Source organism: Dasypus novemcinctus, chromosome 8, assembly GCF_030445035.2.
Source record: "Dasypus novemcinctus isolate mDasNov1 chromosome 8, mDasNov1.1.hap2, whole genome shotgun sequence".
NCBI lineage: Eukaryota > Metazoa > Chordata > Mammalia > Cingulata > Dasypodidae > Dasypus > Dasypus novemcinctus.
The window spans coordinates 72,480,074-72,507,454 of NC_080680.1; the positions used below are offsets into that span (position 1 = coordinate 72,480,074).

Genomic DNA, 27,381 nt, shown 5'->3' on the forward strand with positions numbered 1-27,381 from the left:
TTTTCTGTTTTTCTTTGCTCTTAGATGTTTTTAAAACAACAGTTTGTTTTAAAGGAATATAATCACTTTTAAAACACCACACATTTTAAAAGACATCTACGATTTCTCTATTATCTTATTTAAATTATTTATCCAACTGTTCACAGTGTGGGTGTTTGGCAAAGTTTCAGAATATTTGTATGGCTGAGAATACTATGTCCTCATATTTAAATAACAGTTAGCTGGATATCAAATTCTAGGTCCTAAGTTCTTTTCTTACTAATCCTCTAAAAATATTCCACTGTGTTCCTGTTACAGTTTGAAAAATCCAATGTTATTCTGATTCTTGTTTCTTTGTATATGATATATTTCCTCTTATAAACTTCTTTAATTCCGTTAATATTTATTGAATACCTGCTACATGCGATGCATTATGTTAGGCACTGGGGTATAGCAGGGAACAGAGACATTATCTTCAAATTCATGGAGGTTGCCCTCTAGTGGAAAGGAACACTTGACAGTTGCAGGAATATGTTTCTAAGACTGATTTTAAAGAAAGCGGTATCTTCTTTCCTTTCAAAAAATTCAGTGCTTAGAATCTCTGCTCTTATACCATCTATTTCATCTATCCCCAAGTTTCTTTTATTTTATAATTAACTTCACTTGGAGTAATTTAAAATTCACTCGACTTACCTAAAATTCCTAGATTAGATTCTGTTTTCTCACAGCAGCTGAAAAGTGACACAGAAGTACATTTAGGCATGTTGATTTTATGTAGAGAACTCACAATTGGAGATGGGCAGATGGATTGCTATATTCAACTTTCTACCTATACCCTGAATTAAGAGATGCAGAGAAGACACATTACTGCTATTCTTTACAATGCTGTTTCCCTCTTTCTGGGCAGATACAATTTGTTTCTAGGCAAATAAAATAAATTTTTATGTCTGGGAAGAAGCTATTTGCAGCTTAAGGAAAATTATGAAGCAGAAGGAAATGAAGTGAACAAAAGATAAATATTCAAAGTATAATCTTGCCCTGGAGGTCTCAAATGAACTAAATCCTCTAAGAATTGTGTTTCTTTCCATATAAAGAAGGATATGATTATAGAGAAATACATGTGCATGTGTTTCATTAGCTTACTTTTCTGGATAACTGCAATAAGGTCTAGCTACAGTTTCAGAGAAGCCAAAAGAAAATGGACCCAGGGCAAAAAGGGAGATGTCACTTTGAATTTATTAGGGAAACATGCATATGTATAGACTCTCTTTTTAATGAAATAACATAGATCGATATATATCTTCATACAGATTAACATTAATAACATACTATAGTTCTGGGCCATCTGGGAACTCAAATATGTTAGAATCAGATAATTGCTTTTGAAAGGAATGTCAACAAACATGGAATGGTTGAAGTATCTTTTTTTCCAACTAAGTTAGACTTTAATATTGGAAACTGTACACAGAATGAAACATGACTGACATATCCTGCTGCCTGCCTGAGGATCACCTGTGAGCAAAAATATTTATCAGGTACACTGTAGCTCTCTTAAAAGGAAAGCATATACAGTGTTTTCTGAGATTAAGGACTGCCCATGTTAATTCTGCTGACTTGGCTGTGCCCTTAACACTGATTGCCCAAGTCAGAGGTGAGTTTTCTAGTTAGTGCCATCATTTTCTGCCAAAATGTGGTAATCATCTGAGAAAGAGGGAATTGTGTGTGTATGTGTATATTTACTCGATTTTCCTTTGCTTTATATTTTCCTACAACTGTGTATATCACCTGCCCACTGATAGCTCTTTAAAAGACATTCTAAATAATTATGAAAGAAGATCAAATATACAACCAAATAAATAACTCTAAGTCCACAGTTATTTTTTATATGATCATGTCATTTCAGTAAGAGATGACAGTGTGTATAAATCTGAATACAAACAAACAAACGAAAAACTCCATAGCAACCTACAATGTTTTCATCTAATAAAAAGTAAAAACTGGGTAGTGGATGAAGCTCAAGTGGTTGAGCACCTGCTTCCTTTATGTGAGGTCCCGGGCTCAATACTTTAATTGTATTGGGGAACAATTACAGTTGATCATCTTAACTAACAGAGTAGTATTTTGTATGGTATATGAAAATTTTTCACAATTCTTCAAATGTGGCTTCTAATGAAAAAAAATACTAGATGTGCTCTTTATAAGGTGGAGAGCTGTTAGAATAATTTGTCAGCATGAATGTGTGAAACCATTAGCTAAATAATTACTTTGATTTTAGGAAAAATGGAGGGAAACATGTTTCATAGTTTATATGGTAATAAGAAGGATATCAAACAAATTTCAGTCTGTAGAACTGATACTTTTTTCTTTTTTGATTATTCATTGAATATATAATAATATTTATAAACATTGGTTAGGGATTAAAATTAAACAAAACAATGTAATGAACACTATGTACTCAATTCCCAGTTTAAGCAATTAAACATGCCCATTATCTTTGAAGTTCTCCTGGGTCCATCCTTGATACCAGCCACTACACCACCCCCAAAGGTAACTGCATACACCACATTTAGTGTTTTGTCATTCTCTCACTCTCTTTATATCTTTACCACACTGGTTAATATCCCCAAATATAATATCCTACTTTGCATGTTTTTAAAGTTTATGTAACTGGACTTGCTTTCTTCTCTCAATGTTATGTCCCTAAAATAGATTCACATAAACCAATACAACTGTAGTTTACTTGTTTTCATTGCTATATGGTATTCCATTACATGAATATATCAAAAGTTTTTCTCCTTTATTCTACTCTTACGGACATTTGGGGTTTCTCTGATATTTTACTTTTATGACCTGGGCTGCTGTTAACATTCTTGAATGTGTCTCCTGGTCCAGTAGTCCTGGAATATGTAAAAGTTTATCTTGGGTTTATAGTTAGGAGTGGAATTTTTGAGTACCAGGTATGCATAAGCTCAAAATTACTAATTATGAAAAACTATTTTCTAAAAGATGACATCTGTTTATTAAAACCAATGACTTCTAAAGTTTTTGTTTGTTTCACATCTTTTCCAAAATTCAATATTGTAAAACTTATCATTTTTGCCAATTTTGTATCTCATTATTGCTTTTAATATTTATCTCCCTGATGATTAATAAGGTTGATAATAACTAATTTCACATTTGTGACATGTCTATTGAAGATATTTTCTTCTGTGTTTTGTGAATTTTTACTTTAAGCTTATATTCTTTAATAGTTTATCTATGAGAATTTCTTTCATGCCTGGGCTAAAGGTGGATTCACCCAAAAGTAATTTGCATTTATTTCAGCTACACATTTAGAAACTTTATAAGCTGCAGCAAGTTCAACATAAACATTTGACTTGAGGATTTGTTTGGATCCCCCAAGAAGAGTAAATTCAGTTGGAAGACAATATATTAGTGTCTGTTTATGATTACTAAAATTTGGGGGGATATTTTTTTCCCCCACTCAATGTCAAGGCTCAAGGATGGCAATTATTTTTACTTTTCTCTGGAGTGTAGAAGGCTTATTTAGATTCCCAGGTTCCTGGGAATATCTCCTATTAGACTCCTACCTTTGGCTGGCTTTAGTGATTTTAATATAAAGTCGTTATGTTATTCTAATAATAAAAAAATATTAAATTAAACATGCATGGACTCTTTTAGCCTATGTTTATGAAATTATATACGCCAATTATCAATATGTCTAAGAGAAGCAATTTTACAAAGAAAATAAAATCTTCATTTTCTGTTTGCAAATATTTGTACTTTATTACCTCAGGGATTCATAACCAAGAACTGGAAGCTAGACATGAAAGTTTAGAGATTTACCTAGTAGATATCTTTACCTCTCCTCCTGAATGGCTAGGTAGGATATCCATCTTTCCACAAAGGTTGAAAAACATGTACGGAAGTATTGTTACTACTTCCCCGAAGACTCTAAGCATCAACACTGCCAGCTTTCTGCTCCATGAACTACAGGAGTCCTCCTATTCCTAAGCCTAGTCATCTACCCAGAGAACCGGTAAAACCAAACATCCCCCTCTACCAAAATAAAAAAGAAAACCAAACCTTTCATAAATCATCCAGAATTTTCCAATTAGAAAACCTAGAAATTAATTTAAATTGAACATACATCTTAGATTTTATTGTGCAGCTGAATAATATTTGAATTACATATGTGGAATCACCATAAATTTCTGATTTTGGAGAAAATAAAGACTTAATCTAGCCCTGGCACCATAATCCATATTCCATATCTCCTTTTATCCTTCCCTGTGTCAGGGTTTAGACCATTGCTAAATTGCCCTGAGTTAATTTGATAAATCACACCAAAGATATTTTTATGGCCTAGAAAAATTTGTCTTTTGTAACTGAGTAATCTATTTTCTATTATTATTGGAATGAAATTCAATTTTTATAGCTTGAAGAACCATTATAATAATAAAGGTTACCATTTTTTTGAGTGTCTATGATCTGTCAGAAAATATGTTGGTGCTTTGCATACATTTTTTATAATCCATGAGACTTTTCAGGATGGCCCACAATTGCCAAGATAATAAATGCCTAAAATGGATTCTACATCAAGTTACTGTTTCCACAATCACAGATTTAAACCATACAGTGCTGCCACAAATTGTGAGCAAAGAGCTTCCCCTATTCTGCAAATCCAGCAGGTGACTACAAAATTAAACTATTTCTTTCAGAACAAACAGATTTAGAATTGTTTGACAAATAACAATGGCAGAACTTTTTACTATGAAATCTTAATTCACTTCCATGCATAATGGGTGTTTAACCTGAATCCTTATATTACTTAATAATTATCTAGTTAAACCACTTTATGTTTCAGTCTATTAAGTTTGGAATGAAGAAGTGGCATAACCAATGTTGATGTCTTCAGCTTTGTTAATGAACAACTTCTGTTGTTCTCTGGGGATTACAATGTTGACATATACACAATAGAAACTGGGTTGCTTTGAGTGGAATGCAAATGAAAAAAGAAAAAAAAGAAAAACGAAACAAACAAAAATACCTTCACAAAGGAGTTATCATCATAACCTGGTTAGACCTCAATAGATACATAGGTCTGCTATTATTAAACCTTTCTGTGCCCCAGTTTCCTTCCTGTAGAATGGGGATAATAAATTTTTACTTCTCTCTGATAAAAATTGTTCAATAAAGATATGAAAATGCATAGCAATTTGGGTTCTTCAGAATTAAGAGTTTTATAAGCAAAAGGCATTATCATGATGTTCTTGTTATTCAGTTGCGCCTATAAAATCTCCCAAATACAGGCAAAGTATGAAAAAAAAATCTAACCTAGCACATCATTGAAAAAGCTTTTATCTTCTTCACATTTCTACCTGAGCAGCATTAGTTTTTAAAATGTCTGATATACTTGACAAGTCAGAAAGAGCTACTATGAAAGATGGAAAAGTAATCTATATGCAGGTACTAGTATAACAATATATGACTCTCAGACAGGTAAAACCACTAGAAAATTGATGCTGGTAATTGCCAGAATGATTCTAATTCATCTTTACATCACTTATTGACTTATTAACTTAAATCTAGTTTGTTAAAGTCAACTTTATTTTGGTATAATACACATAAAGATAAATCACACATTTTAAATGTAAAAATCAATGAACTGTGATAAATTTATATATCCAAATAACCATCATATGATAAAGATATAGGATAATTTTATTTGACTGCAAAGTTTATTCCCAATCCTATGCATAGGACTTCTTTTCCTCTTATTTCATTTGTCTATTTTTGTTTTGTTCTTTTATTTTTAGATCATAGTTTCTAATGAGAAATTGGCAATTAATCTTATTGAAGTTCCATTGTACTTATCACATTGCTTTTCTCTTGCAGTTTCAAAATTCTCTCCTGTCCTTGGCATTTGACAGTTTGACTACAAGGTGCCTGTGTGTGGTTCTCTTAGAGTTTATCCTGTTTGGAGTTTGTTGGGTATATTGAATGTGCATATTCATATCTTTTGTTAAATTTGGGAAGTTTTCTGCCATTATTTCTTTGCAAATTCATTCTGTCCCTTTCTCTCCTTTTCCTTCTGGATCTCCCATCATGTATATATTGGTATATTTGATAGTGTACCACAGGTTTCTTAGGCTTTGTTTACTTTTTTCATTCTTTCTTCTTTTTTTCCCTCAAATGGAATCATTTCAATTGTCTTATTTGGTTCATGGATTCTTTCTTCTTTTCTGCTAAACACCTGAGAAAATTTTTTAGTTCTGTTTTTGTGGTTTTCAACTCCAGTATTTTGTTTGGTTCCTTTTAAAATTTCTCTTTCTGTTGAGATTCTCATATTATTCATGCATTGTTTACCTGATATCTTTTAGCTCTTTTGCCATGTTTTCCTTTATCCAATATATTAAAGATAATTTTTAAGAAGTCCTTTTCTAGTATGCCCAAAATCATGCATTCTTCATTAATGGGTTTCTCATGTTTTTGCTTATTTCTTTGGTCAGGGCATCATTTCTTGTTTCTTTCTTTGTCTTGTAATCTTTTGCTATACACTGTACATTTTAATATTTTAATATATTAATCCAGGGATTTAGCTTCTGAGCTGTTGTAGCAATTTGATACTATTGATGAATCCCCAAAAAGAAATATTGGATTATGTTTGTAAACTGGTCTTTTCCTTTGGGCGTATTAGATTATATTGGATTCAGAGGTTTACTTGATTAAGTTACTTGGTTACTTAATCAAGTAAACCTCTTGATTAAGTAATTAAGTAAACCTCTTATGCCTGTCCCTTGGTGGGTGGGGACTCACAGATAAAAGACATGGCAAAGGAGAGAAAAGGAGGGTTTTTAATGTTAGAGTTTTGATGCTAGAGTTTGATGCTGAAGTCTTAAGCTGGAACCTTGGAAAATAAACACACAGAGGAAAGAGAAGCAACCTGGGAAGACAGGAACCCAGGAAGCCTGAACCCTGGCTGACATCAGCAGCCATCTTGCTCCAACATGTGAAAATACACTTTGGTAAGAAAAGTAATCTATGCTTTATGGCCTGGAATCTGTAAGCTCCTACCCCAAATAAATACTCTTTATAAAAGCCAATAGGCTTCTGGTATTTTGCATCAGCACCCCTTTGGCTGACTAACACAGCTGCCTATTCCTTAAGTTTGTATCCAACTAGTGATATGACAGAGTTTTCCTTGAGTGCCAAGAGCTAACAAAAACAAACCTGTGCAGGGAAGCAGACATGGCTCAACTGATAAAACATCTGCCTACCATATGGGAGGTCCAGTGTTCAAATTCAGGGCCTCCTGGCCCATGTGGTGAGCTGGCCCATGCATGGCGCTGTCAGGCAGCGCACAAGGAGTGCTGTGCCATGCAGGGGTGTCCCCCATGTAAGGGAGCCCCATGTGCAAGGAGTGTGCCCTGCATTGAGCTGCCTTAGCCCAGGAATGGCACCACACACACGGAGAGCTGACGCAGCAAGATGACTCAATCAAAAGAGACACAGGTTCCCGGTGTCTCTGAGAATACAAGTGGACACAGAAGAACACACAACAACAGGGGTGGGGGGTGGGGGAAGAGAAGAGAGATAAATAAATCTTAAAAAAAAACCAAACCAGTGCAAACAAACAACAACAAGAACAACAACAGCAACAACAAAAACACCTTATAAAATTTTTGCAAATTGGGTATATATTAGCTGGTGTTTTCCTTTAAAGTTTAGTCCTCCTACCAAAAGATCAGCTCAAGGCCAAAGTGTAGGGTCCTCTTTGTCTTTCTGACCTGCATCTTTTCCTGGGCTTATATTTGTTGATTCGTGGCTTTAAGAATTTCCTGTTTACAGGAATCTGCAAGCCTCTCTACTTTCCAGGGAAAGACTTTCCCATCTTCCTGGAATGCTCTACTGTATTTCTTAAAGACAGTAATTCTTTGTCCCATGTAGTTTTCTTCCTTTTCTTTTTCCTTTTCTTTTCCCCATGTAGTTTTGATTTAATTATTTCTTGCACTACTTGAGCTATGTGCAAGCTGTTTCCACCTATAGGGCAAGTTCTGGGAGGGCCAAATCCAAGTGTCTTGGTTCATTCTTTCAGACTTTCACCTGATAGACTGGCACTGGCATACCCCCATATGAATATAGGGGTTACTCTGCTCCCTCTGGAATAGGGCCAGGGACTCAAACTCAGTGAAAGCTGGTTTCACACTGGGCCAGGTAGGGGAAGAGGCAGGGGTCAGCAAAGGTACCAGAGTTTCTCCTGTCATTTTTTGAGTTGCACTTTCTTGATTCGGCCCTTACCCAGTTTCCTTCCCCTTTAACTGTTTTCCTGAGCTCCAAGGAAGATGTCTGCCAGTTTCGGTTAAATGTTCTAAGTTTCTGTAATCATATGCTGATTTGGTGAGTACCCTGAGGCATCTTGCAGTGCTGACTTTGTTAACCACAAGTCCACAGGCCCAGTCTTAACTCATTAGGAATTAGATCTTATATTTAAATAGATATTATCCTGGTTTCAAAAAGTCAGTGGCTGGATTCCTGCCTAGAGGATGAGGGTTGGGGCTGCTTGGAATCATTGATTTTCTGTTATTTATGAGTTACCATTATTTTAGTAAGGTTTCTTGCTCTAAAGTTCTTATTATCTCCTGTCACACCCTGTTACTTTTCTTTTTCCTTGTATCACAATTTGTAATCATGTCCTGATTTGGTGAGCTTTTATATTTAATGCCTTTCTCATGATACAGAAGAATTGAGACTTTCTAAAGTTAGGAATTATGCTTGTTTTATTGCTGCTATGATCCTGATTTATTGCTGGCAGTTCCCCTGGCATAGGAGGGTACCCAATAATTATTTGATAGGTAAGTCAGTAAAAATCTGATTCATTTGTACAACATTTACTAAGTACTTACTATACGTGGGTATACTATATTGTATTAGGGATCAACAGGGAAAAGAATCCTGAATAAGGAGACCCTGCTTTATGTTAAATCTATAACTGTATGCCTATGAAACATTACCGTGCCTAGTACCATCTTTAGTCAACTGAGATATTTTTTCTTTTAATTAGAATCCAATTAACAATACGCACAGTTGGAGGGAGCTCCACACTTTGAGAAAAAGTAATGCTATATATTCAACATAATTTGGAGAAAGGATGCTGAATTAGGTGTCAGACACTTATAGGTCTTACCTATGTGTGTCATTTACTAGGTGTTTGCCAAATGCTAAAGCATATAACCACTCTGAACTATGAGTTGAGATAATAATAGTTCCAGTCTCATAGAGATGAAGTAAATTTAAATGGCTTGTAAATGAAGATTTATGTTATCTGAAGAGGAGGAGGAAACAAATAACACAAGTTGGTGGATTAACCATATCCTTGGCATTAGAAAGATTTTGGTTCATACTGTAACTCTGGCTAAGTTAATTCATACTTTTCTGCCTCAATTCCCTCACTATAAATTAGAAATAATAATACAGAGTTACCAAGTATGATTGATGTGAAATGACTTAATGTTTGTAAAATACCCAGGTAGTGCCACCTAGTAGGAGCTCTATATTTAGTTATAATTACTAATCTCATTATTAGCATTAACTTCCACTATGTGCCTATTACTAGGTGAGGTGCTTAACATGATTCAATTGGGGAATATTTCAAAACTAGCCACAAATATTCCTAATCTAATAATACTTAAATTTAATCCAAAATATAAATTTGGGAACCAAGTACAAAATTCTATAGTGAGTTATTTGCTATTAATTCAGATCAGAATAACTATCAACCCAGTAGAATGATTGCAACTATATTCAAAGGGTAAAATGTGGAGATCATTATTAGAATTTGAATGATTAATTTAGCACATTTTTTTCAACCTTATATGTAAGGAATACTACACCATTTCCAAAGATGAAGCTGTGGGGGGAGTTGAGGTAGAACATATTATTAGCAACAATGTTAATTCTTAAGACATCTTTGTGAGAAAGGCATTTTATTGAGTCTCTCAGAAAGAGTTTCTCAGAGAGATTAAAACTTTGCCTGAAATCAAACGGCCAGCAAGTAGGTGAGCTAATATTTGAACTCAAGACCTTTAATACCAACATTTACTTTCTTTTAATGAATATATATATTCATCAAAAGTAAGGTAGAGATAGAGGTATCAGGCAAGAAAAAGAATATTTATTAAATATAGATATATATATATATATATTTCTATACACATATTTCAGTGTCATATCTACTATGTGGAAGGTTGTCTTCCAGCCTTTAGAAAAATGAACAAAGCCCAAATAGCTTTACCTTGTAAGGAGCTCACATTCTAGAATATAGGATAAGAGGTGTGATATTTGTAGATAAGCTCATTAAGTCATTATACTACCCTGGGAGTTCAACAGGGCAAATGACATTGTGCAAGGTTCCTAGATAAAGAACCTAAGCCTGAAAGTGAATGCACTAGTAGCTATAGCTGGTAAACAGACTTGTCAGGACTGTAGCTTATATCACCACACTTCCTGATCTGTTGTCCTGCTGATTACCAAATCAATGAAAACTTCAAATTTTTATCCTTAAGATAGGGAAGAAATGAAATACAAGGCAAGAACAAACATTTATTCCTAAAATGGAATGTTGTGGGGTTGGAGACAAGAGGCAGATAAATAGTTCTAGAGAGAAATGCAAGGCAAGATCAGTTGGCAGTACTGTCAGTGCCCCGTCTATATCCCCAATGGGCCTTACTGTTGTGGAACACATCAGTTTGACTTTCAATTCCCATCAACTCCATCTCTTTGCTTGAATATTTTCTTTAGAGGTTGGTCTACCCAGAACAGCAGGGGTAGGTCAGAGGTGCCAGAGCATTAACACCTATCCCCTGCTTCTCCAAACAATGACTAATGGGAGTGGTAGATAAATACCCCTTACCCTTGAATTTAGATAACTCTAAGGAAAGGAGTTCTAATTGTCAGAGTTCCCAGCAGGTTTCAACTCCAGTTACCCAGAGCAGTGAGTTGATTGACATCACATCCCTTACCTCCTCCTTTTTCTTCCCTGTCTTACTTCCCATGCCCCTATCAATGATTCTTGGGGTCAACCTCCAAGTAAATTCCTACAGCAAAATTCTTGCACCAGAGTCTCTATCTGCAGGAAGCAAAACTAAGATACCAATTGATTCACCAAAGGTGCCCAACAAGTAGTCTGAGAATTAATGGGTCAATATCAAAGCCACATTGATACATCCAAAAATCTATTGCCAATGGTGTGCTCTACACTGCATAATACCTATATACCACAGCCTGCTGGGCTTTTATTTCCCCTTTGAAGGCTTCACTGCCAGTGTTCCCTACATCTGAATGCTTTCAGAGATACAAAAAATAGTTTCTGCTGACAAATCAAATAGGGATTGTTCACCCCGTCACCCAAATAGAATCAGATCAGAGTGAAGAATGTTTCCCCCTCCTTTTTTCCCTACTGCCCCCACTGCCAATGTTTCCTTTCTCTTCCACTTCTTCCCCCACCCTTCCTCCCTTTCTTCCTACAGTGAAGATAATGGTATCTAAATCATAGCCTTTTTAAAAGAAGACATTTCTTTAGTTAATCAGGAAGGCAGATACAAGATATCTGATTAATATTAGCTTTCCTCTTTCAATGCTTTTTGTTTTCTAAACCTTCTGAAGATAATAGGGATAGGAGTAGGTAGAGATATCAGGCAAGAAAAAGAATATTACTATTGAGCTATACCTAAAGCTCTTTTTTATTACCTAATACTATCCTCTTAGATTCTTATTAAGAAAGAAAACCCCTTATGAAGGAAATAATCCATTTCATTTTCTAAATGAACATAGTGCAACTAAAAGGAAGCAATTTACAATAGAATTTCCAGCCCAAACTTCTTGTCATTTCCTTCTTTAGTAAAATGAGCACAGGTAGAGGACATTTTAATTTCCTTATAAGGTAGAAGAACTAAACCCACTCCACCTTTTTATATTTAACTCTCTTCCATTTGGCATGAGGCCATTGCTTTCTCATTCGTTAGATTCCCAGACCTCATACAATCACCTATCTTGGCACTGGGGAACAAAGATTACACTTTTTTATTTTATTAAAATACACAGACTCATTGGCATAGGAAACACTGTTAACATGCATTTCATAAGGGTTCTATTGGTAAGTCAGCCCCAGCTCACTATCACAACTGATATCAGAAAAATAACAATGACAATGACAACAATGACATGTTCTTAAAATTAATCCATTCCTGTGGGTGTGGATAAGACCTTTTGACAAGGTTACTTTAAGGTGTGGCCTAAATGATTCAGGATGGGTCTTAATCCTATTACTGGAGGCCACAATGAGAAAGGAAAATAAATTAGCCAGAAACTGAAAGTCAACAAACCTGGAAGAAAACAGAGAAACCAGGAGAGGCTACTCTATGCATTGCCATGTGACAAAAATGTCAATGACCAAAGATCACCAGCATCTAGCCCTAGAATTCCGCAGCCTTCTGGGAAATAGAATCACCTTGATGAAGCCTTGATTTTGGACTTCTTTTAGCCTTAAAACCATGAAGCGATAAATTCCTGCTGTTTAAGCCAACTCATTGCATGGTATTTGCTTCCACAGCCAGGAAACTGAAACAGTTTTATTACCCAGTAGAGGTAAGTAAGAGTTTGCCTAAGGGATCTCAGGGTATCTCTTACTACTTACTACCATGCCCTGAGATTAAAGTCAAAGGAAAACTGCAATAACCCAATCCAGGCTGGACTGCTAATGGCACAGAAACTCCATGATTGAAGGTTTGGGTCACCTATTAGGCAAAGAACCAAGGCCAAATGCTCGCTGAGGTTAAAGAGGATTTGGAGGAGGTGGGGCAAGATGGCATCTGAGTGAGTGCACCTTATAATCTCTCCTGCAAAGAAGCGGCTGAGTAGGGTTGGAATCCTGCTGGACTGGGCTGTTTCGGGTGTTTGCAGGGCAGGAGGTGTCTGGATGTTGATTTAGTGGGATGGTGACAGAGAAGATTCTTGTAAAAGGTCAAATTTTGGGTCTCTTTCACAGAGATCGGGGTTGTGCGCAGGACACCTCCCCCTGGGGCTCGCAACCCAGCAGCGGTAATTCCTGGAGGCTTTGCTGCACTGGGGAGTTCCCAAGCCCTGAGTGAGCTATTTGGGGGCTTGCAGGGTGGGAGGTGTCTGGAAGTCGATTTGGTGAGACAGTGATGGAGATGATTCTTGCCAGACGTGGAATTTTGAGTTTCTGACACAGAGGTCAGAGCTTCCGGCTAGAACCCCTCCCCTAGGGCTGGCAGTCCACCTGTGGCAGTCCCAGAACTGAATGTAGTACAGCGGCACCCCCAGCAGGCTGTTTCAGGGGGTTTGCAGGGCAGGAGGTGTCTGGAAGTCGATTTGGTGAGACAGTGATGGAGGAGATTCTTGCGAAACATGGAATTTTGGGTTTCTGACATGGAGATCAGAGATTCCAGCTAAAGCCCCTCCCCCTAGGGCTGGCGGCCCATTTGCGGCGGTCCCTGAATTGTTTGTAGTACAGCGGTGCCCCCAGCAGGCTGTTTCGGGGCTTGCAGGGCAGGAGGTATCTGAAAGTCGATTTGGTGAGACAGTGATGGAGGAGATTCTTGCGAGATGTGGAATTTTGGGTTTCTGACACGGAGGTCAGAGTTTGCAGGCATGACTCCTCCCCCTAGGGCTGGCGCCCAGCTGCAGGGATCCCTGAAGGCTGTGTTGACTGCGGTGCTCCCAGGTTCCCTGTTAACCGGACGCATAGTTCCCAGGTCTGTGTCCCCTAAACCCTGGTGGCCCACACTCCAGAGATTCACACCTCTTGAGTCTGCAATATCACAGACTTCCCATCCCTGAATCCGCCATGCCCTGAGGTCCATCTGAGGTCCTTGATTGTCCTAGCCCTCGGCGTTTGTGGTTTTTTCTTTTTCTCTTTTTTCTTTTCTTTTTTTTTTGTTGTCTTGGTTGCTAATACTGCATTATCTCCTGGTCTTCTCTCCCATTGTATCCCCCAAAGTCCTTTTTTGTTTATTTAGGTTTTTTTTCCTTCTTTTCTTTTTCTTGTTTGTTTCCCTCCCTTTTCTTTGCCCACCCCCCTTTTTTTCTTCTCTTTTTATCTATTCTCTCTCTTTTCTTCTTATTTTACTTTTTTTATACAATAGGTGCTGCAGGGAGAGCCTTACATTTGCTGTGTTTCCACATCCTCCATTTCCTCGTTTCTGTGTGAATTGATTTTGGCCACCTACACTATCCCCTTTCCCCCACATTTTGCTATCCTCCATCATCTACTGTCTCTCTTACATTCCACCTCCCTTTCTTTGGTCCCCAAATTGTCTAACTTCTAATTTCTAATACCTTTGTTCTGTTTTCTGTCTTTCATCCACTCTTGATATTATTGTCTTTCTTTTCTCTTTCCCTCTCTCATGAAAACACTGACTTTTTAATTCATACTATATTCTTCCCCATATTCAGTTGACTATCTCATTATAGGTACTCTACTTACTGCTATAACTCTACAAAACTTACAGGAGTCTAATATCCTGTTAACATTTATTACCAATACTACTTTACACATTTTCTTTTCTTACATAATTTCCTTTCCCTGGCCCTAATATTTTCCTTCAAAGTGAACTTAGCCAGCAACAAGAAATTAGAATAAGAACAACAAAGGGACAAAGAGAAGACATAGCACTTAGGCAAGAACAACAACTAATTAATCCCCAAGACTAGACAAAGAAACTAAGGAACTGATTAAACCCATCAAGATAAAATGAGGACCAGATAACAACAAAAAACTACAAACCAAACCAATAATCAGGAAAACATGGCTGAATCCAATGAACAAAATAAAAACCAGGAAGGGAAGCAGAACATTGGACAAGTCATTAAAGATCTCAGAACATATATTAGAGAACAACTTAATGAAGTAAAGGAAGAGTTTAACAATATGAAGAAAACACTTGGAGAGGAAATTGCAGACATACGCAAAAAAGATAACAGATATGATGGGGATGAACACCACAGTTCAAGAAATCAAAAATACACTCTCAGCAAATAGCAGCAGATTAGAAGAGGCACAGGGGAGAATTAGTGACGTGGAACACAGTACATCTGAAATCAAACAGATAGTAGAATTGATTGATAAAAAGATAGAAAAAATCCAGCTAGGACTTAGGGACCTGAATGACAATGCAAAATGCACAAACATACATATTATAGGCATCCCAGAAGGATAAGAGAAGGGAAAGGGCTGTTGCAGGAAATAATGGCTGAAAACTTCCCAAATCTACTGAGAGAGATGGATGTACATGTCCAGGAAGCACAACACACCCCAAACATCATAAACCCCAACAGGCCCACCCCAAGACATATACTTGTCAAATTATCCAATGCTCAAGACAAAGAGAAAATTCTAAAAGCAGCAAGAGAAAAGAGAACCATCACATACAAAGGAGGCTCCATAAGATTAAGTGCTGATTTCTCATCTGAAACCATGGAGGCAAGAAGGCAGTGGTATGATATAATCAAGGTACTAAAAGAAAAAAAATTCCAACCAAGAATACTCTACCCAGCTAAACTAGCATTCAAAAATGATGGAGAGTTCAAAATATTCACAGATTAAACAGAAATTGAAAGAGTATACCAACAAGAAACCTCCGCTTCAAGAAATACTAAAGGGAGTTCTGCAGGAAGAAAGAAAAAAATAGGAGAGGTAGAGTTGGAGGAGAGTGTAAGAGCAACAGAAAAAGACAAAAAAAGAAGAAGAAAACTAACAAAATATGAAAAACACAAGTCCAATCAAAATATGGCTAACAAAAATAATTCCTTGAAAGTAATAACACTGAATGTCAATGGATTAAACTCACCTATCAAAGATTCAGACTGGGGCATTGGATAAGGAAATATGACCCATCTATATGCTGTCTACAAGAAACACATCTTAGACTCAGGGATTCATGGGGGCTGAAAGTGAATGGTTGGGAAACAATCTTACAAGCAAACAATAACCAAAAAAAGGCAGGAGTAGCTATATTAGTATCAGACAAAATAGACTTTAAATGCAAAACATTTGTGAGAGACAAAGAAGGATACTACATATTAGTGAAAGGGACAATCTGTCAAGAAGAACGAACAATCATAAATATTTATGCTCCTAACAAGGGTGCCTCCAAATACGTGAGGCAAACACTGGAAAAACTAAGTGAAAAAATAGATGCCTCTACAATTATAGTGGGAGATTTTAATACACCACTATCAACTTTGGACAGAACATCTCAAAAGACAATCAATAAAGAAACAAAATATTTGAACAGTATATTAGAGGAGCTGGATCTAATAGACATATACAGACCATTACACCCAAATACAGCAGGATATACATTTTTCTCAAGTGCACATGGCTCATTCTCCAAGATAGACCATATGCTAGGCCACAAAGAAAGGCTCAATAAATTCAGAAAGATCAAAATCATACAAAATAATATCTCTGACCACAGTGGAGTGAAACTGGAAATCTGCAAGGGTCAGAGGCCCAGATTTCACACCAAGATATGGAAATTAAACAGCACACTCTTAGGAAAACAGTGGGTCAAAGAGGAAATCTCAAAAGAAATAACTACCTTGAAACTAATGATAATGATAACACAACATACCAAAACTTACGAGATGCAGCAAGAGCAGTACTGAGAGGGAAATTTATAGCCATAAATTCATACATCAAAAAAGAAGAAAAAGCAAAAATTGAAGAACTAACTGCACATTTGGGGGAATTAGTAAAAAAAAACAACAAAGTAACCCCAGAGGAAGAAGAAAGAAAGAAATAACAAAGATAAGAGCAGAACAAAATGAAATAGAAAATAAGAAAGCACTTGAAAAGATAAACAAGACCAAGAGCTGGTTCTTTGAGAAGATCAATAAAATTGACAAACCCTTAGCAAGACTAACAAAGAAAAAAAGAGAGAAGATGCAAATATACAAAATAAGAAATGAGAAAGGAGATACCACTAATGAGCCCACAAAATAAAGATTATCATAAGAGGATACTTTGAAAAACTATATTGCAACAAAAATAACAATTCAGCGTAAATGGACAAATTCCTAGAAACACATAAGCAGCCTATATTGACAAAAGAAGAAAATGATCATCGCAACAAACCAATCACAAGTAAAGAGATAGAATCAGTCATTAAAAACCTCCCAACTAAGAAGAATCCAGGGCCAGATGGCTTCATAGGTGAATTCTACAAAACATTCCGGAAAGAACTAACACCAATCCTGCTGAAACTCTTCCAAAAAATAGAAACAGAAGGAACATTATCGAACTCATTCTATGATGCCAACATTACCCTAGTACCAAAGCCAAATAAAGACACCACAAGAAAGGAAAATTACAGACCAATTTCTCTAATGAATCTGGATGCAAAAATACTTAACAAAATACTTGCTAACCGTATTCAACAACACATTAAATGAATTATACACCATGACCAAGTGGGTTTCATTCTGAGTATTTCTCTAATGAATCTGGATGCAAAAATACTTAACAAAATACTTGCTAACCGTATTCAACAACACATTAAATGAATTATACACCATGACCAAGTGGGTTTCATTCTGAGTATGCAAGGATGGTTCAACATAAGAAAATCAATGTAATACACCATATAAACAGATTGAAGGAAAAAAATCACATGATTATATCTACAAATGCAGAAAAAGCATTTGACAAAATACAGCACCCTTTCTTGATAAAAACACTCCAAAAGATTGGAATACAAGGAAATTTTTTGAACATGATAAAGTGTATATGAAAAACCCACAGCCAACATCATTTATAATGGTGAAATCCTAAAATCCTTCCCTCTAAGATCAGGAACAAGACAAGGATGCCCACTCTCTCCCGTTTTAGTTAACATTGTCTTAGAAGTACTTGCTCAAGCAGTGAGGCAAGAACCAGATATAAAAGGCATTCAAATTGGAAAGGAAGAAGTCAAAATTTCATTATTTGCAGATCACATGATCCTATACATAGAAAACCCTGAGAGGTCTACAACAAAGCTTCTAGAACTCATAAATGAGTTTAGTAAAGTCACAGGTTATAAGATCAATGCACAAAAATCAGTAGCATTTCTGTACACCAATAATGAGCAAGCTGAGGAGGAAATCAAGAAACAAATACCATTTAAAATAGTAAATTAAAAAAATCAAATACCTAGGAATAAATTTAATTGAAGTTATAAAAAACTTATACACAGAGAACTACACAACACTGTTAGAAGAAATCAAAGAAGACCTAAATAAATGGAAGTATATTCCCTGTTCATGGATAGGAAGACTAAATATTATTAAGATGTCTATCCTACCAAAACTGATCTACACATTCAATGCAATCCCAATAAAAATCAACACAGCATTCTTTAAGGAACTAGAAAAACTAACTATGAAATTTATTTGGAAAGGAAAGAGGCCCCAAATAGCCAAAGACATATTGAAAAAAGAAAAGTGAAATTGGAGGAATCACACTACCTGACTTCAAAACATACTACAAAGCTACAGTAGTGAAATCAGCATGGTATTGGCATAAAGAGAGACACACAGACCAATAGAACCGAATTGAGAGTTCTGATATAGATCCTCATATATATAGCCATATAATATTGGATAATGCCACCAAACTCTCTCAACTGGGAGAGAATGGCCTATTCAACAAATGGTGCCTGGAGAACTGGATATCCATATGTAAAAGAATGAAAGAGGATTACCATCCCACACCTTATACAAAAATCAACTCAGGATGGATCAAAAACCTAAATATAACAGCCAAGACCATAAAGACTTTGGAAAGCAGTGTAGGGAAGCATATACAAGACCTTGTAATAGGACATGGCTTCATGAACTTCACACCAAAAGGATGAGCAGCAAAAGAACAAATAGATAAATGGGACCTCCTCAAAATTAAAGCCTTCTGCACCTCAAAGAAGTTTGTCAAGAAAGTGAAAAGGGAGCCTACACAATGGGAGAAAACATTTGGTAACCAAATATCGGATAGGAGACTTATAACTTGCATATATAAAGAACTCCTATATCTCGAAAATAAAAAGATAAACAACCCATTTAAAAAATGGGAAAAGATTTAAACAGACACTTCTCCAAAGAAGAAATACAAATGGCTAAAAAGCACATGAAAAAATGCTCCAAATCTCTAGCTATCAGGGAAATGCAAATCAAAACTACAATGAGATACCATCTTACTCCCATAAGATTGGCAGCTATGAAAAAAACAGAAGACTATGAGTGCTGGAGAGGATGTGGAGGAATGGAAACACTCATCCACTGCTGGTGGGAATGCAGAAGGATCCAACCATTCTGGAGGACAGTTTGGCGGTTTCTCCAAAAACTAACCATAGATTTGCCATATGACCCAGCAATTCCACTGCTGGGTATATACCCTGTAGAACTGAAAACAAGGACACAAACCGATATATGCACACCAATGTTCATAGCAGCATTGTTCACGATCACCAAAAGTTGGAATCAACCTAAATGCCCATCAACAGATGAATGGATAAATAAAATATGGTACATACATACAATGGAATACTACTCAGCTTTGAGAACAAATACACTACAAACACACATGATAACATGGATGAATCTTGAGAACCTTATATTGAGTGAAGCAACCTAGGCATTGAAGGACAAATACCACATGACCTCAATGATATGAAATAAGTAAACCAAGCTGCCTCAGAGAGCTAGAGACTGGATGATAGGCTTACAGGAAATCAGGGGGTAGAGGAAGGATGTAAGCGGACATCTACATGGGTGAAATCTATGATAAGCTGGAGGTAAGTATTTGTACAAGGAAGGGATAAAATGGGGGCATAGGGTTACCTTTGAGTGGGGCTTTGCAGGCGTGAGGGGGGCTAGGGATGGGAGGATGGGTAATATTTCCCAAGAAATTGGGGGGAGGGGGGAGCAACATATGAACATAGGAGATTGTCAGGTGTTTGTTGAGAATATAATGCTGAGAAAACCTTTTCAAAAATATAATAAGGAAAATTACCTGTTTAAGATACTTAAAGGGGATAATCTGACAAAGGACAGACTCCTAGGGAATATGTGAATGCTCATTTTGCCAGAGTGGGTTATATCATTGGGTAGAGACCCATATAATGAGAGTGAAGGTATACCCACATCCTGGGGAGGACTGATGCCATCAAATAGAGGGAACTGTATATCTCAAGAGAAATGGTGGCTCCTAGGGCATTAGGGCAGTTGAGCATGTCAAGCCCTCAACACTGTTGCAAGTATCTCTGAACATGCCTCTTCAAGAAATGAAGATTGACTGTCACTCTGGGCCCTAAGGGGAGGGGGAAATAGGTATTGAATAGATGGAACCAATGTAACTGTGTGGGCAATAGAAGTGTTTCACAAGAGTAGGCAAGGATGGATATAAAACATGTAAAATTAAACCAAAAATATATAGGGGCTGATAGGCTAAAATGTAAATAATAATGTAAAACATAAGATAACTAAAAATTTAGAAAATTGTATAGTCTAAAATATAAACCACAATGTAAACACAAATGTTACCTCATTTGAAAGCTATTGTCTCAATATCTGTACATCAGTTTCAGTAAATATGGTATGAATATGTTAAAAGTTTATTGCTGTGGAAGGGAAAAGGTTTTATGTTCGATATGTGGGAGTACTGTATATTGTATATATGAATTACTGTGATCTAAAACTCTAGTGAAGATAAGCTTAATAATTAGAAAAAAGAAAAGAAAAAGATAGGATGCAGAATTTTTCCAAATTAATATGTATTCTATATCTAACCTTTAAACTCATTGCTATATTCCATTTTACTATTAAGGGGACCTGGCAATATATTGGGTTTCACTTTTCAGGAAGTTCTGGATCACAGAGATGTTCAACAATGGCAGCAGAGGAATACTGGTGTGGGATGTTATTGACAAGGGACACGTGGTTGGCAGGGAGTTCTACAGGGCATATATCCAGGGTACATAAAAATGTTTGGATATTTTCATAGCGGAAACAATTGAAAACAACAACTGAGGGAGGGCTGAGTTCCTAGCCAGGGGAGCTCTATCCCAGTCCCTAAAGGAACAGCAACAATCCCCCAAGTGCAATGGCAAAGACCAAAAAAGAATGAGGGTCCAACAATGAGCCCCTGATACTAATGACTATGCTTGTGAGCCTGTGCACCTGAAATAAGAACAAGGCCTAGAGCAGCAGTGTGCCTAAGAGTTACCTCCTGAGAGCCTCTGTGTTGCTCAAATGTGGCCAGTCTCGAAGCCAAACTCAGCATGTAAATTCATTGCTTTCCCCCCAACGTGGGACATGACTCCCGGGGATGAGCCTCCCTGGTGCCGAGGGATCACTACCAAGTACCAGCTGATGATGTAACTAGAAAATGACCTTGAATAAAAGGTTCAACTTGGACCAGCAGAATATCTCTGTCTACATATAATAACAGGAGTTAAAAATGCTTTTTCACCTAAATCAAGGGGGAAATGGAAAGGACAAATGAGTTTATATGGCTATGAGTCTCTAAAAAAGAGTCGGGAGGTTATCAGAGGGGTTGCCCTTATGCACACCTGAGCAGAGTCCCAGAGACAGATAAAGTAGATACAACCCTGAGTATTGGTTCTTCTGAGGGCTACAGAGACCCACAGGTTTTATGGTCATGGCAGATGGAGTTCACTGCCATGTCAGTTGGCCCTTCTTTGGAGTCGGTGTTTCTGTGTGATGGAGCTGGACTCAGATGTGATCTCTTTTCACAAGCTTTTCCTGTTACTTTACCAGAATTGTAGTTGGTCCTGGGGTTTAATATATACCCAGGGCATCTGAATCTCTGGACTAACCATATGATAGCCAGGCCCTGAGCCTCAACAGACTTCAGCTCCTACACTTTTGTTTATTGGACTTACGCCACTCATCTAACATGGAGTTGAAGAAGGTCAACCACCACACCATGGAGCCAAGAGTGCCTACAACTGAAAGCAGGAGGACTGCATCCAGCATCCATGTGGAATCTAAGCCCCCTCTTGACATATATGTGGAATGGACACAACCAATCCAAGGTCCACAGGATGGAGGAATAGAATATGGATTAGAGTGGACTTACTGATATTCTACTCATGAACTACTGTGATTAGTAATTGAAGAAAATGTGGTATTGGTGTGGAGAAGGTAGCCATGGTGGCTGCTGGGTGTGGGGAATGGAAGGAAGAGATGAGATGTGGAGGCATTTTCGGGAGTTGGAGCTGTCCTGGGTGGTGCTGCAGGGACAATTACCGGACATTGTAGGTCCTCCCATGGCCCACTGGATGGAACGTGGGAGAGTGTGGGCTATGATGTAGACGATTGACCATGAGGTACAGAGATGCTCAGAGATGTATTCACCAAATGCAGTGAATGTGTCATGATGATGGAAGAGAATGTTGCTATGCGGGGAGCAGTGGGGTGAGGGGGTTGGGGGGGGTATATGGGGACCTCATATTTTTTGAATGTAGTATTAAAAAAATGAATAAAAAAAAAACAACAGAAAACAACAATGACAACAAAAAAGAGGATATGGAATGAGTAGTGGAAGAGTATAGCTATTAAAATGAGCTACTACCACATGACACAGAAAAGAGGACTGTAATGGTTATAAATATTTCTTCCTTTCTCATTATGTGTTAATATATATACATCAAGCATATATATTTGTTTTCTTCCTTATATTATCCCCTTATCATACAACATAAGTTGTATTGATTTTATGTCATAGCATTTAAGTCATATGATATCTAGTTTTAGAATGAACATTAACCAAGGACTTGTACCTCTTTTGGAGAGTTACTGTGTTTCTGGTTGTGTGCAGGACAGTTGAGTATTGTTAAGTGAAAATATGACTGTTATTGTTTTATTTAGAAAGTAAGTATGGTTTAAGGAGATGTGTATGAGTGCCAAGTTGCCAAAGGGTAGAATGTTAAGTTTAAGTTCACATGTCGATATGGTTAGATTATGGTATCCTGTTGTTTGGTCAATAACCTGACTGTTATTGTGAGGATGTTTCATGGATTTAAATAATCAGTAAATTGATTGCATATATGCTGATTACATCTATAACCAACTAAGGAAATTGCCTTCAATAATAAGAGAAATCTCATCCAATCAGTTGAAGGCCTTAAAAGAAGTACTGTACAAAGGAGGCCAAGAGCCAAAGAATGCATTTGGCCTCTCAATCTTCAAAAATCCAGGGTCAGATACTCCCCTAGAATCTCCAGAAAGTAACGCATCCATGTTGTGAACTCAATTTCTTCCAGAGTGGTATGTTTTGGACTTCTGACATATAGAAATGCAAGAAAATATATTTGGGTCAATAAATGGTTAAAGTTGTGGTATTTTATTATAGGAGCAGGAGAAAACTAATATATAATACTTATGAAGAAATTACTTAAAATTATAATAATGCGGAACAAAAGGAGAACTGTTGATTTCAGCAGTCAAAAGGAAGAAGTTCCATGTCTATGTCTGTTAGCCAGCTTCTCCTGGGGAAATCATCATACATCTTCATCACATCCAGCTTACTCCTGCCCTCTAGAATTTAGACTTTGCCATCCCCAGAGTCACATGGGGCAGTTCCTACAATAAGCCTCATAATATTTATAATATGTTATATATACAAATTACTTTCTCTCTATATTTATATACCATATCTCTCTCTCTATATATATATATATCTTCTGTTAGTTTTGTTTCCCTGGAGAACCTTGACTAATATACCAGTTCATCCTTGGAACAAACAGCTAAACACATCTTCATTCAATCCCATGAAGTAAGCTCTATGACCACAAAATGAAATAGGCCAATTATGTGTTCATAAGAAACAAAGGAGATAAAAGCAAAATATTCAAATGATAATTCATTAGTAAAGAACTTCTTTAATTAAATCAATGCTAGGTGATCAGGAAAAATGTCACTTCAGTAATTGTCTCATTACTCACCCTAACATTGTCATTCTCCTTCTTTTCTACTGCCAATTTGTAAGAAGTTTAGAAGAAAGAACATGTATTATTGCCAGGAATGTGGCTGTTACATAAAGAATATCTCAAAAGCATTTCAATGGTAACACCAAAGCGAAGATAAAGAGGTAAAGCCATATCTAAAATTCAGCAGTGAAACAAAGTTTAGGTCCTTGCTACTCAAAGTTGAAGGCCTGGCCCTTGGGGCAATACAGTACTGCAGGAGACATGAAAAATCCAAGGACAAACCTGGTACATCCCTTGGAATGTCAGCTCTACTTAAATGGTAAGTCACTTAAACTATTATTTATATATTTAACCAACATAGTTATTTAGTAAAGCTGAATGCAAACTTTCCTTAATTTCTTGAGATAAAGCATAAGCACTCAGTAGTTTTATGATTTCAGTTGGTCCTTTCTGGCTGTTGCTCAGAAATTCACCTTCTTTTGACATTAGAAATACTTATTTTGAAAAGACTGAAAAGCACTTATTGAATTTGGTTATCAGTGGTTGTAAGAATTTCAGCAAACCTTTCCAATTTGCATGTAGAAAATCAACATTCAACCTTGAACTTGGCTATTTGGTCTTCAATATTTAGATTTATTTTAATAAAGACAGAAATATGTCTTACAGCAGATTCTCATCCATTTATTTCACTTTAAAAATTCTCAAAAATTGGAATGTCAATAGGGCAGTAGGAGACCAGGTAAAGGGTCAGTTCATTACCATAATTCACACTCAGCCCTGTGTTATGTAAGACTGAGCACCCTATCCAACTGATGGGGTACTTCACTTCCGGGACTCCATTTCCTCTCTGCAAAATGAGGCAGACTATTTAACAACATTGATTAGATCCCCAGTGCTATTCTAAGTATTTCACATGTATTGATTCAATTACAAATGTTTGAGATAGATATAAGTGTTATTATTATGAGTGAGGAAACCAAGGCAGAAAGAGATAAAGTAACATTCAATTTCACACAGCAAGTCAGTGGCAGAGCCATCATTTGAACCCAGGTAGACTGGAGTGGGAGCGAATACCCCTTAAACACTAGGCTATGCTACATATTCAAAATTATACCAATTAATAACTAAATGAATGTAGGATTAAGAGTGGGAGGTGGCAAAATTTGGGTTGGCTTGAACTGATGCAAAGACATGCCAACAAACAAGATACACATTATTTTTTCCTTGCAGCCTCCACATGGAGGAGGTTTATTTCTCGTTTATCCTTACCCTTGATGAACTTTGGGTTCATCTACTACATTCCATACTCTGGAAAGGCCATGGTTTTGTCTCCTGTCTTATGTCCTCTCTATTCTGGGGGGCACTGAAATCAAAGCTCAAATTTACCCAGTTTAGGAAAATGTACCCCACCCCCCACCCTGCCCAAGGTAAAAATTCTCTGGGTTCCCTCCTAGGATTTTTTCTTTTATTTGTAGTGGAACATCTTTTTATTTAATGCTTAAACACATAAGTCCCTTTATCAGAGAAATTGACATATTGGTGAATATGGTCAATGGTCACATCCATGGGTTAATTCTTTAAAAATCAGAACTAATAATTAGGAGTCTATGCTCTCTTCATTACATTATGAAGTGTCTCTTGTAGTCATATGCTATTGTTGGAATGATGGCTTGTACAAATTTCAAGAATATCAGAAGATAAACATGAACACCAAGTTCTTCACTCTCTCCTGAAACAGTCTTAGTGATTTTCTTTGTCACCTCAGCATGCCTACATGGGTGAAGTGAACAGATGGGAAGTGAGAGGTAAGGGTGATTTTCAATGGTCACTGCTCTCTTCACATAATCCTGACTGATGTCTTCATATATGTGCTCAACTGTTAAAGGTCACCAGTGTTCATCACAGCCAAACAGCCATAGTTGTGGAGTTTAGCAATATTTATCATACGTGAAATAAAGGTCGTACATATTTTGTTTTGCAAAATAGCATCTTTACCTCCAACGTCAGTTTTAAGTTTATAAGCATTTACCTTGTGTCTAGTAGGGTTGCCTCATCTGTTTTCAACCATCCACTCTTTTCATACTCTTTCATATTTGAAACTTCTTCTTCCACTCCCTCTTCTTTCTCCTCCTCACAAAACACTGAGCAATCTTGGGGTTTTATACTGAGCAATCCTGGGGTTTTATACTGTCCTTGCTTTCCAGGGTAATTTCCTTAACTGCTTCTACTATTCCTGAAATACCTGTGTTGTGATAAGTATTTACTCATCCCCATCCCCATTATCTTCTTCAATGATAGCTTCGAATTCATCTGAGTATTCCATCTGTTTGCATCCCTTGTAGCATGGAACATTTTTGGTTACCAAAAATTGTTTACCTGCTGGTAGGTATGCCTTCCCTTTCAGTTCTTTCCCTGTAACCCATTGTCATGTTGAACAGTAGTGGAGTAAGTGCTCTCCAGCTGCCACAAACTCTTCTGGAGTGTTAACACTGGCTTCCTTAACCTTTGATTCCTTGAGGAGGGGGCCTGCGCCTTTCCCTTCACCGTGTTAACCACACTCTGCATCCTGGGGCCAAAGCAGAGGCTGGCCCCACAACAGCCCAAGAATTATGCTAGTTCATAATTGCAATTAGAAAGAAGTGTTTTTTATTTTCCCAGCTTTTTAAATTGATGGTGACGTCAAAATATCTACACTACAATCTTGTCAGAAACATGAAAGCATGATTTTTTAAATGGCAGCAAGCATGTTTAGAGAGGCACTCAAATTTCCAGTCTGAATTTGAACTCTTAAAATAATCTTGGAAATAATTTCAGCAAAAAATATTTATACACTTTTTATTTTACCAATAATTTCACTTTTAGAAATCTATTATAATGAAAAAAATCCCCCAAAATTATACTAAACAAGCCTTTATATAGCAAGATGCTCATATAGGTTTATTATAATAGAAAACACCAGAAACAACTAAATGTTCAATAAGTGGTCATTAATTTATTATGCATACATACACAATTGTATATATATATGAAATGCTATTAACTTATTTTCACAGAAAATAAAACAGAGGAAATGTTTGTGTATGTGCTATGTAAAGTGAATAATCTAGGTATGAAATTATATAAATAGTATGATTAGATTATGACCATACAAAAACATGTATCAAGAAATACTGGAAAAATAAAGCTAAATATTGTAATTAGGGATTGACTTGGACAGGGAATAAAAAAAGGATTTTTTTCCTTAGCTTTCCATATTTTCTAATTTTTCTGTAATGAGAACCTACTAGACTTACAATGGGAAAATACAGTTTTTGCGACTTGCTTGATCATCCTAGAGATAATCTGGGTAGGTAATCTTCCTGAACAACCCAACTCTTAGATGGAATGGAAAATA

At 36.7% G+C, this 27,381-nt stretch overlaps 1 protein-coding gene and 1 pseudogene across 12 annotated transcripts in view; both read right to left on the bottom strand.

Moving 5' to 3' along the window:
* LINGO2 (leucine rich repeat and Ig domain containing 2) overlaps window positions 1-27,381 on the bottom strand; it is a 1,371,976-nt gene that overhangs the window by 456,723 nt on the left and 887,872 nt on the right. The gene's annotated exons all lie outside the window — the stretch shown is intronic.
* LOC101415749 (ubiquitin-like-conjugating enzyme ATG3) lies at window positions 25,607-26,552 on the bottom strand (annotated as a pseudogene).